At 41.5% G+C, this 5,727-nt stretch overlaps 1 non-coding gene across 1 annotated transcript; it reads right to left on the reverse strand.

Moving 5' to 3' along the window:
- Positions 1 to 4,383: 4,383 nt before the first annotated feature.
- On the reverse strand, positions 4,384 to 4,490 carry LOC148554043 (small nucleolar RNA R71). The gene has a single exon (XR_015893376.1). It is a non-coding gene; the product is annotated as a small nucleolar RNA R71 (small nucleolar RNA).
- Positions 4,491 to 5,727: the final 1,237 nt, after the last annotated feature.

Here is a 5,727-nt window from a genome sequence, read left to right on the forward strand (position 1 = left end):
TCAGAATGGAGTATCATAGGTATCTTCTATGATAGTCTGTCTGAACTGTCCAAGATGTCATTGGACAGCTCTGCTGGAGGATCTCTTCATCTGAAGAAGACGCCTGCAGAAGCTCAGGAACTCATTGAAATGGTTGCAAATAACCAATTTATGTACACTTCTGAAAGGAATCCTGTGAATAATGGAACAAATCAAAAGAAAGGAGTTCTTGAGATTGATACTCTGAATGCCATATTGGCTCAGAACAAAATATTGACTCAGCAAGTCAATATGATTTCGCAGAGTCTGTCTAGCATCCAAGCAGCAATAGGTAGTACCAAAGAAGCTTCATCCAAAGAAGAAGCTTATGATCCTGAGAACCCAGCAATGGAAGAGGTGAATTACATGGGAGAACACTATGGAAACACCTATAATCCTTCATGGAGAAATCATCCAAATCTCTCATGGAAGGACCAATAGAGGCCCCAACAAGGCTTCAACAACAGTAATGGTGGAAGAAATAGGTTTAGCAATAGCAAGCCTTTTCCATCATCTTCTCAGCAACAGATAGAAAATTCTAAGCAGAGCCAATCTGACTTACCAACCATAATCTCTGATCTAACTAAAACCACTCAAAGTTTCATGACTAAAACAAGATCCTCCATTAGAAATTTGGAGGCACAAGTGGGTCAACTGAGTAAGAAAGTTACTGAACTCCCTCCTAGTACTCTTCCAAGCAATACAGAAGAGAACCCAAAGAGAGAATGCAAGGCCATAAACACGTCCCACATGGCCGAATGCATAGAGGAGGGAAAGGCAGTGATTTCCATTGAGGAAGACCTCAATGGACGTCCACTGGCCTCCAAGGAGTTCCCTAATGAGGAACCATGGGAATCTGAGGCTCACACTGAGACCATAGAGATTCTATTAAATTTACTTCTACCATTCATGAACTCTAATTAGTATTCTTCCTCTGAAGAGGATGAAGATGTTACTGAAGAGCAAGTTGCTAAGTACCTTGGAGCAATCATGCAGTTAAATGCCGAGTTAATTGGTAATGAGACTTGGGAGGATGAACCCCCCTTGCTCACCAAAGAACTGGATGACTTGACTATGCAGAGGTTACCTCAAAAGAGACAGGATCCTGGAAAGTTCTCAATACCTTGTACCATAGGTACCATGACCTTTGAGAAGGCTCTGTGTGACCTGATGCCAGGGCATTTTGGCCAGTTTCACTGACCTTTTCTTTACTGTTTTAGGGTAGTTTCATGCATTTTCTTAGGAAATAAGCAAGTTTTGGGTAGAATTTTACTTACATCTTGATTCAAGCAAACATTGTGCACCTTACATGATTTCATGAGAATTACGCAAGAATTGAATGACAAATTGGATGATGCATGTCTCATGATTTGAATTAGAACTTTGATGCATTCTATTGCTTGATTTCAGGACAAAGGAAGCAAGGAAGAACCACGTTAGCAGCCACGTTAGTCTAACTAACGTAACTACTAACGTGGGATGGGAGCTAGCTTGCAACGTTAATGAGAAAAGTAATCGCCAATAACGTCCTCGAAGCCATCATAGCCCACGTTAAGAGTCACGTTAACTTAGTTAACGTGAACTCTAACGTGGAAGAAGAAAATGAAGCCAACGTTAGTGACACTCATCTTTGTCACTAACGTTGGACCAAGCTCATATTGGCCACGTTAAGAGCCACGTTAACTCAGTTAACGTGGACTCTAACGTGGGGAAGCAAAAGAATGGCCAACGTTAGTGACACTCACCTTTGTCACTAACGTTGGACTAAGCCACTTTGAGCCATGTTAGTTGCCACGTTAACTTAGTTAACGTGGAAGCTAACGTGGAGGGAGCAATAATCGCCAACGTTAGTGACACTCACCTTTGTCACTAACGTTGGAATGAGCCACTATGAGCAACGTTAACTCCCACGTTAACTTAGTTGACGTGGATGAAAGAATGATGAGCCAACGTTAGTGACACTCACCTTTGTCGCTAACGTTGGAGATGGCTATCACCACCACGTTAGAAGCCACGTTAACCTAGTTAACGTGAACTCTAACGTGGGAAGTAGGGGCATTTTGAAACGTTAGTGACAAAGGTAAGTGTCACTAACGTTTTCGAAGATTTGGCAAGCCTACGTTAAAGGTCACGTTAGCCACACTAACGTGAACTCTAACGTAGGGAAGGGAGGATTCTCAACGTTATTTGAAAAGGTAAGTCCCAATAACGTGTGCGAAGGATCAAGAGGCAACGTTAGTGGTCATGTTGGTGCCACTAACGTTGAAGTTAATGTGGGTCACCCTTGGGTTAGGACGTTATTGAAAAAGGTGACTGCCACTAACGTTCTCGAACCCACACTTTCACTTAACGTTAACGCCACTAACATCCTAAGCTAAAAGTCCCTGCCTACTTCATACTTTCTCTCTGCAAGTAAAGCTAAGCCCACTGAAGAGGATAACTGCTTCAAACTCAAGATCCAAAGGCCCATATCCAAGATTTGAAGAACCAACTTGAAGATCAGAAGAGTAGTATATATAGGGGTAGTTTTGAATCAAAAAGGGGGTTGGAAATTGGAGAACTACTCTCTGTATTTTACTTTCTCTGCAACTTTTAGTTTAATTCTGAGAATGTACTCTCCATCTATACTTTTCATTCCCAGAGCTATGAGCAACTAAACCTCTTTCATTGGGTTAGGGAGCTCTGTTGTAATTTGATGGATCAATATTAGTTTTCATTATTCTTCTTCTATCTTTTCTCTTGATTTTACTAGAAAGCTTTCAATCTTCATTCAATTGGGTAGTTATCTTGGAAAAGAAGCTATTCATACTTGGATCTCTTCGGAACTTTGGGAGAGGAATGAAGAGATCATGCTAGAAATGCTTTTTCATGTTGGACCAAATTGGGGTTTGGATGGATATAGTGACATATAATCCTACCAACACTTTGATTTGGAAATACATGTGGTATAATCAGTGATCATACTTCATCTCTTCTCATGAGCAATTGACCAAGGAATTGGCTATTGTTTAAGATTTGAGAGATTGAATTACCGAGAAATTGGAATTCGATCACTTAAGATTGCCAAGGAGATCAATTAATGCATTGATTGAGGAAGAGATGAAAATGAACTTGATCCGGAGAATGCAACATCTCCTAAGCCCAATGAATTCCCCATTTCTGATCTTACCCATTCTCTATAGATTCTGCAATCTACTTTTATGATCATCTTCCCCATTCCCATTTAAGATTCTGCAATTTACTTTCGGCTATTTACATTCAGCTTTTTATTTTCAGCATTTACGTTTTCTGCTATTTACTTTCCCGCCATTTAATTTTCTGTAAATCTCAAATCTAATTCTGCTTAGTTCAACTAGAACATTCCTCTAATTAAAGTTGCTTGACCAATCAATCCCTGTGGGATTCGACCTCACTCTATTGTGAGTTTTTACTTGACGACAATTCGGTATACTTGCCGAAGGAAAATTGTTGAGAGACAAGTTTTCATGCATCAAGTTTATGGCACTGTTGCCGGGGATTGATTTTGTATCAACAATGATTAAATTGGTGGATAACTAGATTGAGCATTTGTTTTTATTTTATTTGATTTAAGTTCATTTGAGTAATTTACTTTCTGTTCAGTTATTTTCTTCCCTTTCCCTTACCCATTTTCTTACTTGTTTAAAATTCAGCCACTAACCCACTAACTGTTTGATATACTGCATCACTCACACTAACAGCATTTCTGAAGAAGTTACTATCTGCATCTTTCTTTCTTGCGGTTGCCTTGTTGGTTGTATGACAGGTAGAAGAAGCGGGGCTTCAACTTCCTTTGATTCTGAACCTGAGAGGACCTTCTTGAGATTAAGGAGGGAAGCAAGAGGAAAACAAGTAGTTGGTGCGGAGGAAGAAGAGGAGTATTTTGAACCAAACATGGATGAAACTATGGAGAACCATCATGAAGAAGAGGCTCACAACCATGGCAGAGAAGGTCCAGCACATCAGGCTGGGCAAGAGAGAAGGGTTCTGGATTCGTACATCAATCCAAACCCAGGAAATTGCAGAAGTAGCATCCAAAGGCCAACCATACATGCCAACAACTTTGAACTAAAGCCACAGCTCATCACCCTTGTTCAGAGCAATTGTTCATTTCGAGGGAGTGTCCACGAAGACCCCAATCAACATCTAACCACCTTCCTGAGGATATGTGATACTGTGAAGTCTAATGGTGTTCATCTTGACACCTATAGACTACTTCTGTTCCCTCTCTCACTCAAGGACAAGGCATCTAAATGGCTGGAATCCTTCCCAAAGGAGAGTTTAGCAACTTGGGAAGATGTGGTGAATAAATTCTTGGCAAGATTCTATCCTCCTCAACGGATCAACAGGTTGAGAGCTGAGGTACAAACCTTCAGGCAGCAAGATGGTGAGACTCTATATGAAGCATGGGAGAGGTTTAAGGACCTGACAAGAAGGTGCCCACCAGATATGTTCAATGAATGGGTGCGGCTGCACATTTTCTATGAAGGTCTTTCTTATGAATCAAAGAAGGCAGTAGACCACTCATCCGGGGGATCTCTGAACAAGAAGAAGACCATTGAAGAAGCCATAGATGTTATTGAGACTGTAGCTAAGAATGACCACTTCTATGCTTCTGAAAGAGGCAACACTAGAGGAGTGATGGAGCTAAACAATGTGGATGCACTACTGGCCCAAAACAAGCTTATCACCAAGCAGCTGGCTGATCTTACCAAGAAGATGGAGAGGAACCAAGTAGCAGCAATCACCACCTCATCAGCAACCCAAGAGGGAGTGAATGCAGAGGCAGAGGATGAGCAAGAACAAGCTAACTACATTGGAAACTCACCTAGGAAAGCACATGATCCATACTCCAAGACCTACAATCCTGGTTGGAGGAACCACCCAAACTTTGGGTGGGGAAATCAACAAGACCAAGACCAAGATCAAAGACGCCACAACCCCAACAACAATGCAGCCCACCAATATTCCACGCAAAGATCATATCAAAACCCACCTAACAACACACCTCAACATCCATACCAAAGCCAAAATGGCCCTTCTCATCCCTCCAACCTCAACTCACCATCATCTGAAGATAGACTCTCAAGGATTGAGACTATACTTGAAGGCATATGCAAAGAGATTCAAGATAACAAGGTGTTCAAAAAGGAGGTGCGAGCCAGTATCAAGAACCAGGGAGACACCATCAAGAGGCTGGAATTTCAAGTGGGATACTTATCTGAGAAGATTCCCAAACCTACTGATAGCTTCCCAAGTGACACAGAGAAAAATCCGAGAGGTGAAGCAAAGAAAGTCAGATGGGAAGATTGCAAGATGGTTACTATAAGTGATAAGGAGACTGAGGAAGAGCTGAACAACCCATTAGAACAACCTGAAGATACTTCAACAGGAAAGCAGGGGGAGAATCATCAAGAAACCACAATTACACAGAAGGAGCTGACACAAAAGGAGCTGCTGAGACTCTATGCACCCTTTCCCCAATTACTAAATGGCTATGTAGAGAAGAGAATATACTCAAGGTTTCTTGATATGTTTGCATCCCTCCATGTAAACATACCATTCATCAAGGCCCTTCAGCGAATGCCCTCATACATTAAGTATATGAAGGAGCTGCTGACCAGGAAAAGCTCACTCAAGAGAGGACAAACAATAGTGATGAATAAGGAGTGCAGTACCCTCATTCAACCC

Source organism: Arachis ipaensis, chromosome B7 (genome assembly GCF_059453495.1).
Source record: "Arachis ipaensis isolate K30076 ecotype BB chromosome B7, ASM5945349v1, whole genome shotgun sequence".
Lineage (NCBI taxonomy): Eukaryota > Viridiplantae > Streptophyta > Magnoliopsida > Fabales > Fabaceae > Arachis > Arachis ipaensis.